Raw genomic sequence first — 9993 nt, forward strand, 5'->3', positions numbered from 1 at the left:
CTATCAGCTAAAAGAAATCACCACCCCAAAGTGCTTCCATTGAATGTAAAAGGCAGGACTACGATCGCACCTAGAGCCGATACTGGAATTACACGCAGCCAAACTTGTTTTCAACTGGACTGTTCAAGTGCTTAAAGTTAAGCATACACATAAGTGTTTGCAGGATTAAAGCCTCCATTTGGAATGACAGAGTAAATCCAAATGGAGATGGATTAGCTGGCAGGGGGCAGGTGAGGTGGTCAAAGGCACATGCAGTTTATCATATGGCTCTGCAATTTACTACATGATTATCACAACTACATATTTGGTGTGGGGATATAGATATACATGCACACATGTATACACAGAGCCAAACTTTTTTGGCACGGGGGCCACACAGTCATTTCAAATTGAGACTCTGGGCTGCACTTGTTCCAGGACTGCTTGTCTGTTGCCAACACACTGAAGCGCCTCAGGCTTCAGTCTGATTTTTTGTTTGCTTGCCCATTAAAGTTCTTATCCCACACTCCCTTTTGGCAGAAAATTTTGTTATTTCTGCTTTATACTGGCCTAGGCCCTTCTCTTGCCTCTGTTCCTATTAACCTATAGCAGTGACAGCCAGGAGCAAACTGAAGCAGCTGGTTGGAGACGCTACTATCAGACTGCGAAACAGCTGTTGTGCAGAGGGGCCACCCTGAAAAACTTCTATTACAGCACTGCTGGGCTGTATTTTGGCCATTGCAGACAGGGAATTGGGGAAAGAGAGCACTTTCATTTGCAGATATTTAATTGCTGAAAAATGTAGGGGTGTGTGCAGCATCTTTATTGGATGTCACACAGAAGTAATGCTTTCCAGGTATTTTTTTGGCACTGCGTGTCATTGTCCTCTAACTGCCAGCATGCAGTGGCCCCATGTTGCAACTCAGTGTGAAACTGATTTCCAATTTTTCTGTTTAAATTAATATTTACCAGTTGGTTATTTTTGGCAGACTTTTATTGATAGCATTGATTCAAGACGAATAGCCAAATTCAGTTCTTGGTTACAGCAGTATGACATCTGGAGTTAACTCCACTTTTACCAATGTCGCCAAGAGCAGACATGGTCCTTTTTATGTCTCTTTACAGTGTGACATTTGCTCTGTCCTTCCTTATAGATAAGAGCTGGGCTGCAGTTTTAACTTTGGAAAAGTTGGGATACAGCATTGAGTATAGCTGTGAAATTTATTAATTGGGCACTTCTCTAAGATACTTAACAGTACCTGCATCTTAACCTTTGGGAATCAGTCACTTCAGAATACCACTATGTATGTGCAGAAATAGCTCTTAGGAAAGCAGTATAAATTAGACCTTCGCTATCAGCCAAAAAAAAAAAAAAAAATTATTTGAGTACTTTCGTATTCATCATCAATCAGGTGGATTAATCACTTCAGAGTTATTTTAGCTATTTCGAAACTAAAGATGTAGCAGAATCATTGACCAGGGCATAGGACCTACATTGTAATTTGAATGGACTCGTAGCAAGTGAAGTACTTGACGCAGCTGCGCAGAATTTTCTGCGTGTCCCGTTGTGTGGCGGGGCATATTGCCTCCACATCTCTGTAAATGTACAATACTCCACATTGCCTAGGCTGAATCCACTCCGCTGGATATTGGTGCAAGTAAATACCTCAGCTAAGTCTATAGATAAGCTATAAAATTGCACGACAAAAGCTATAAAATTGCCTATGTAATTGGCATGCGAGCCTAAGCACTGTTGCGTTTGACTCACATTAAAAGCTGTACTTTGAACCACATTCCTGTTTGTCATCTTAAGGGTGGGAAATCGCTAAAAGAACAAAGTCAGCCACCAAGGCTGCCAAGCTAAGTTTGCTGTGACATTGATAAATATTCAAGCCAATGTCTTTCAAATGTTATTGTGAATCACCTTTCCCTCTTTCCTTCCCCTGCTTCAGTCATCTTGCTGGCTCAGAATACTCACCTTTGTCTCAGACCTCAGCTGCCTTCACTTTATTGCATATGATTGCTGTTGTCTTTGTCTCTCTTATCCGCTTTGCCGTGTCTCATTTTCCTAAAGTACCTGGCACCCACTTTTCCATCATACTGTTCCTTTGTTTCAGGAAAACATAATTTCAGGAGGCAGCAGAAATACAGTTCCAAAGGCCACAGGGTGACATCCTCTCTCACCTGATCTTTATTCATATCGGGGTTTAATGGCATTTTTTTTTCCATTTCTCAAGCACCCTGCAAACTCCCTTCCTCCCTGACAGGAAGGCACATTTTATTTCTCATAAAAATGCTTTCCTACCAATCTTCTGTTCTTCAGAAGTTTCAGAGGCCCTTCTGTTAAATGCTGGTTTTCTCATGTGGATGGACCTGTTAACCTGGTTGTGGTTTATTACTGTTTTGACATTTTTCCTCCTTCCTAAATTTGGAGGAACTTAGACCCTTTTGTCATTTCTAATCTCTGTTGTATTGGCTTCAGCAGCAATCTTCCCAAACACTGTTTTTAATTTTATGGTAGGAACAATTGAGAAGTTCCAATATCTGAACTGGCTGGCTTTCTAAAAGTAGTATTTTTAACGTACAGCTAATCTTGTGTTTGTGGTTCATACATAATCTACCTGCCTTGGATATCACTGACAAAAAAAAATGTAGTTTCTCTCATTTCTACCAAGTCAGGAAAGGATGCTGTTATGCAGTCCTTTATGTACACTTTCTTAGCTCCCTGATGCACTAAAAAAGGGCCCTCAGTCCATTGAAATAATACAAAACCTCAGTTGCTGATGGAAGTGGTATGTGATTTTCTGTGTACGTTTCACACCAGAAGGTACAGTGCCTATTGTACATCCCCATTTAAAACTCAAACACAATGGCTCATGCAGCTGGATGGTGACCTGCCAATGAAGTTTAAGACAGCATAGACTTCCACATGAATCTGTAGATTAATGAGACAGAGAACTATCTTCTTTTTTACCCACAAAAAGGCTACTCGCGCATTCAGAATATGCTGCAGACTAAAACCAAAGTTCAGCTCGCCACAGGAGTAGAGAAGAAACACGCACAGGATACACCTCAGAAACAGCCCAGCCCTTATGGAAAACTCCTGTGGAATTTAACACAAAATGATAACATTTCTGCAGCTTTTTTTTTTTTTTTGCACCATCCTATAGCTCAGATACCTCTGCTATTAAATTCTATACAATGGCTCAAAAAAGTTCATATAAAAGACGTAATGCTCCATAGGTTTTAGAGTAATTTCTGCAGTGTTCTGTCACATTTCTATAGGACCCCCTTGTTTCTATTCCAATTATGTTATCTAGAACTTTTCATAAAAGACCTATCTTACAACAGGCCCTTTCCCTCTCTCTCTGTTTTCCTTTAAGTATAACAAAATGCGTATAGAGATGTATATTACAAAGTGTACTTCTCACGACTCCATGATTTTAGGTGTACTACCATATGTGGCAAAGGCATTATTTGTCATTTGGCTAGTAAGCTAAGAAAACTAGTAAGCAAACTGTCAAAACCAGACAAATATAAATAGCAACTGCCTTCTCATCTTGATTAGGCCTATGAAACAACACTAGTGTGGAAGAGGGGAGAAAATGAGCTTTCAATCTTTTTTTAGTATAATTTTGAAGCAAAGCCCAAGTTATAAACACTTACAGAAACCTTTATTTGTGAAGATCCTCTCAGGACATTATGTTGCAAGATGAAGTAAGTGTGCAAGGGTTAATTTAGCTCCTCGATAAATAAAAAAAGTCTTCAGAAGTGTTTGGCACATCATAGTCCTACAATTCTGATGTAATTCTTACATATCTGGAATACTGTCCTTCTGGAATACAGCGGCAGTTGTCTTAGGTGTTGATTCAAGCAGTTCCATGAAAAGGGGCTGCTTAATATTTGTCAACGGACACAAAGACAGCAGGTACTTCAAGGCTGACTCATCAGCTTTTAAGGTATTTTTGTCTTTTCTTTTTTCCTCACCTATCAGTCAAAATTTTCACCATTTGCTCTTACCCACCTCTTACCCTCTTATGATTGCACCCAGTGAGCTCCATTAGAGTCACTGCTTCTGTGTTCCCACCCCACTGTCTCCTGAACAGACTCTGGGTCCACCTAGAACGGGGCAGGTTGTGGTGGGAATTTGGACACTGGAGACACGGACAAGCTGCTTACGCTCTGCCAAGAGCAGGTGGCAGTGCCAGTGGGATGGTGATGCTGTCAGGCAGGTGGCTGTGACAGCCTGATCACAAGTGACCCAAACTCAGAGCAAGATAGGTTAAAAAGGAACATCTAATTTATCTCAAGAGACACTCAGAGAGCAGAACTCTGCACAACCCTTCTTCTGCCTCTTCCTCATCCCAGGGCTTGATGGGGAGAGCCGAAACAGAAGATTAATATGATCTGATACCTTTATAACCAGAAGGTGGTAATCCACCATGGAAAGATAGTTCAGACTACTGTTTGAGCTAATAATTAGAGGCCAAATTAATTTAAAATGAACTGGAGAAATGGCAGTAATTGAAATAGAATTTTTCATTTTAAAGGTCACCTAGTTAACTATGTTATAACAACATTGGATTCATTAGTCCCTGTTTGTCATGGTCACGGCTTCAAACATGAAATTGTCTTCACATATGTCGCTCAGAGGGAAGGGGGCTGCACGAAATTCCATATGACCTTATGATGAGCAATACAAATTACAGTGACTAAAGAGACCCTGTCTAAGAAATAGCTTTCATTACTCAGTTTTTGCATTTACAGAGATAGTGATTGAAATAAGTAATTTGACATCTATGAAGGCAAGTGCTGGGTATAATAAGAAATGTATAGAAGACTAAAAGTTAAAGTAATTGAACCAGTGAAGATCCCATGGTCTATTATTTTTTTCTCTTCTATGAATTTCATAGAGTAACCATGTTTTCATCTTAAAGAGGCAGGAGATGGAAGCATAAAGCAAAGTGGCAGGGTTTACCTTATCAATTTGAGACAAATATTTTTAGTCACTGATGCTAGACACAAGGATTACCCATGCCAGCTTTTGTGGTTTGAAGAGAAGGGGCCCCAGAAAGGTTTGTTGAAGTCAAAATGTCTTTAAAAATGACTCATAGAAAAAATACAAGTTACACCAATCCTCCTTGAGATGACTAACCTGATTTGTTAAGCAACTACTTTGTGTCAGTTTTGACTCATCAAGAGCCTACTTAGCTCATGAGGATGCCTTTGATGGTGTAAAAAGATCTCTGAATATACGAATCACAATTTAATACCATTCAAAGCATCATCAGATGTCATATAAAGCGATAAGTTCAAACTCCCAAAGTGTTTACGCAGATAATGTATCCACTTAGTTTTATTATCAAATCTTTATTTCATTCCTGAGACTACAATATCTCGTCTTACTGCTTTCATGATTGTTTCGATTCATATAGTTTCTGCATATCTTTGAGTATTTACTTTTCATTTTTTACATAACTCCCTTGAGAAGCAGCTTTGCATTGACACATTTTCTTTCTTTCCTTTCTTTAAGGAAGTTTTGTCTCTGTGGATTTTCTCTGAAGATGTTTGGAACTGATGAGCTGTGATTTCAACAGTCTTTCCCAGACTGACTTGAGCAGTAGAGTCTCTTTCATGTCATGAGTGTGTTTGCTGAAGCTGGTACTATGGGTCCAGTTGAACACAGTTTTCAACTGTCAATACTGTAATCCTAATGCATCTTCTGCTCTCTCTTTCCTTTGATCATTTAAAATATTTCTTGAAGTATAGAGAAGCCCTACTCCTCTTCAAGCACTGCAGGAAAAGTACCGTATTAATCTTTGGGGATGCTGATTTCTGTTTTTAGTTTTCTAGTGTTTGAAGAGATCCTGACTTTCTGTTAATACAGTCATCATCTGGGACAGAGTTTATGGTTCATATATTTGTCCATGCACTCCTGTTTTTAATTTTATTATTTTAATGAAACAGATTAAAAGAAATCAAACCAATGTATTTTTACTTTCATTTCATATTTGCACCAAATCCTTGGGTGGATCTAAACCCAGCTATATTACCCAGATGTGTTGCTGAATAGCCTCATTTTCTCTCTTATATATTGGATTTTTCCAAACTGTTGTCCTAATGAACATTTGTTTTTCCATCTGGTCAATCATGTTTGCTATACTGGTCCCTCTATGTGCTTGGGCCCTACAGTCCATTTACCCCATGCAATCCAGGTGCCCCAACCACATCTATGGAGTCTGACAACTCCCAGTCCCACGTAGCCTTCCTTTCTCACCACGTTCACGGACCTCTCAGTGACATAAACCTGCAGGACAGTCACACTTGAAGGTAAAAGTTCCCTTACTTTTATCACTATTATTATTATTGCCATTGCCATTCTCTTAACTCTGAAAGCTAATAAGCACTGAAAATGGGCAAGGAAGAAGCAAGTATTTATCCAAAATATACTTGTTCTGAATCTAAAATACTTTCACAATGTAAATCGCCACAGTGCTAAATACCTGAAATCCCTGATCGGTTGACACTGATGGCTTATTCTCTGGCTCTGTTCTGGACTGCTCCAAGTACATCCCCAAAACAGTGCCCTGGCAGTTTGGCAGATGGTTTCCTCCAGAAAGCATTCCCAAAGGCAGTACGGACAAGACTGCATCGTGCTATCTCCCTTCCCCATCCCCATGACGTTCAAGCCCTCCAAGTATTCCCCTGTGCCGTATCCCTGGGCTCGCAGCATTCTGTTCAGTGGAACTAGCCCCAAAGGGGCTGCAGCCTAGGGGCCACGTTATTTCATATGCATTGAAGAAACACCACAAATTAAGAGTGCTCTCCTCAGGCCAAAGGCTCACCACCCCAGGCCCAAAGGTGAGCCCACGTGAAGCAACGGCCCAGGGGACACAGCCAGCCTGCTGCGAAGGGCGTTAGGTGCGGGAAGCGTGGATGAGAGCCGGACTGACCCCCTTAGCCCTGGGGCCAGGGCTGTGCCCCAGGTCCTCTCCTAGTAGCAGTGCAGACTCAGCCAGCAGCTAACAGCATAGCTCCCAAACACATTCTAGCTCCCAAGCACATGGCTGAGGTGCAACTTCTTTTTAAATAACTATTTCGCTAAGTGTAAATGTAACATAGTAGTACCTGGCCTGATAGCTCTCTTCCTATTAACCTAAAAGAGGCACAAGCCTACTTTCATTCAAAGCAAAACTCCCAGGCTTTGACTACTTCTTTTTTTCTCCCCCGCTAAGCAAAAAGGATCCCAAACATGCAAAACCACCACCAAAAAAATTCTTGCAAGGAGTGAGAATTCCCCAAGTTATTGATTGTAATAAAAATACTCCACATTTGGCATCATTTTCAAATGCGCTCTGTACCCGCAGCTCTCGCTGGTACCAAATGCAAAGCTGGGAGAGCACTGTATGAGCACATCTGGAGGCCTTCTAGCTGTGCTGGTGTGATGCTTCTCAGCGAGGGGTCGCTTACAAACATTTAGTACTCTGCTGGACCAGATTTCATCTTTCAAGAAGTACAAGTGCCTGTCATCTGGTGATGGATGGTGGCTCTTCTCTCAGTAAAAGTGTATGTATTCTCAGCTTCCATCCATGTAGAAAAGCAGTCACAGAATGAAAAGCAGAAGAGGTGGTTGACAGAGAAACCACCAACTATGTGGACGTGAATTAGCCTGCTGAAAGATGGGCCCCTCGGTCAATAGGGAACACCAGAAAAGGGAATAAGAGGAAGCTGGTATCAGTCCTTCTACCTGGAGCATACTTAAAGAGGGCTCTTTGGTTTCCCGAATCCATCCACTCAATGCTTTTTAGAACACTGGGTGCAGCCAAATCATTCATGAAGTTAAACTGGGACAGTAAGGTAAGAAGGTAAGAACAATATTAGTTATAATTAAAGAGACCCTGAAGACAGCAGAAGAATGAACTCTTTCCTTCCCCTTCTCTCTCCTTCCAGCTATTACTTCATTTTGTAGGAGGCAGAGATTAGAAGGAGGAATAGTGGCCTGTAGCAAAAGGAAGAAAAAGGGGAATTACGACATACAGAAAATTGAAGCTTAAGATATTCGCATATCCAGCAAGGCAAAAAAAAAAAAAAAGGACAAAAAAAAAAAAGAGTATTTGAAGTACATTATACACAGAAGAAATCCCAGCAACGGAATTGGCCAGTTACCAGATGAAGGTGGTAAAATCATTAATAATGAAGAAAGCCATATTCAACAAACATGTCTCTTCTCAATTTGGAAAAAAATAGGATGACAGCAATATCATATCGGGCAGCCAAAGCCTTTTTCAGTCCATTAGTAACCAAATAGGATGTTAAACATCTACTTGTGATAAAAACCTGTAATTCATCAGGCCCAGATGACTTGCACCTAAGGAGTCTCAAATAGTTGGTGGAGAAGATTCTTCCTTCCACACATTAATTTTTAATGGGTCTTGAAATAATATAGAAATTCCAGAAGACTGGAAGAAGACTGATGTTTTGCCAGTATTCAGCAAGGACGAACATGATGACCTTGGTAAATATAAGCCAGCTAACCTAACATCAAACTGGAGAGGAGGGGAGGGGAGGAGCAAAATAATAGAATATGGGTTTCAACTGATAAAGAATGAAAGGACAGGAAGTAATTAATGCCAGTCAGCATGGTTTTATGGAAAATAGGTCTTGTCAGAAAAACCTGATTAGATTACAAATTTGGCTGAAAAGGTAACTGCTTCAGTGCGATATACTGAGACATTTGTAAGGCATTTGATTTAATTTTGCAAAACATTCTGATTAAAAAGAATATTGTGCATTCTCAGTAAAATACCCACTAGCAGAACAGTGGTCTTATTAAGCGGCAAATCTCAAAAATGAGTTATCACTGGAAAGCCATCACTGAATATATTTTTAGCAAGGCTGGAAAGGGGTCCGTCTTAGGCCTGGCACTTGAGCATTTTTGTTGCTGAGTGAAATATAAATTACTGTTGATTGTACTGTTAATGCATCTTTGCACATATAAATAGAAAAGCAACCAATACCTATATAGATGTGATGTTACATCTTTATACAGCATTGGTGTGGCTACTGAGATGCCACACAGTTTCATTGATCGTATGTTTAATGAAGCTGAAAAAAATCAGAGGTTTGGAAAATAGCTGCAAAAATCATTGTTAGAACTGAAGAAAACACCTTACCATGAGAACTTTAGAGAATATGGAGAGATTGCTTGACTACAGTGTGTAAATACCTCCATCAGCAGAAAAGCAGCTCACCCACTTTCCTTTTCCAGCACCCCCAGTGAGCTGGGACAAAAGAGGTACGCAGTCTTAGGGCGCAGGTCACCCTGAAGCGTTTCTGTTTCCACATCAGAGCAGGATAGGTTAAGCACGGCCTGGTGGCAATGGGGTGTCCCTCATGTCGGGAGGGGTGCCTGACCTGCTACACACGGCAGCACTCATGTAGGTTGTCTGCATCTGTGAAGGCTCCAAGACTTTCCTCTTGCTTGTAATCCCTCTCCAAGTAAAAGGGCAGATAAAATGACCCTGGATAACTCAGGAAATGTCCTAGCCAATTATCTTAGGGAGCCTCAAGGAGTTATCAGAGGATCAAAGACCCTTCTCTAGTCTTCAACACAGAAAAGTTGCAGCTAGACGACAAAAGGAGAGGCAGAGGAAGAATCTGCCAACTTAATGATGCTGTATAGCACCGGGTAAGATCCTCAGCTTGAGCGAGCAGGTGCTGTTCCTCAAAGTCAGTGGAGAGATGCTCATTTACACCAGTGGAGAATCTGACATATTATATTTTTTTATTTGCTTGAGTCCTGCCGTGGCTCCATAAGCAAAGGTTAATGCAGGTCTGCCAGGGGCAGGCTGGAGTTAACACAGAATGGCAGTTGTGAGGTTGCTGATTCTGATAAAAGCAAATTGTGAACTGCAAGCATCTAAGTGTTGAGTGTCACATTCACACCTAACAGCTGCCCTTGCCTGTTCCCCAGTCATCCAGTTCTGTCATCATGATATGTTCCTGAAACCACAT

The sequence above is a fragment of the Calonectris borealis genome, chromosome 3 (assembly GCF_964195595.1).
Source record: "Calonectris borealis chromosome 3, bCalBor7.hap1.2, whole genome shotgun sequence".
NCBI lineage: Eukaryota > Metazoa > Chordata > Aves > Procellariiformes > Procellariidae > Calonectris > Calonectris borealis.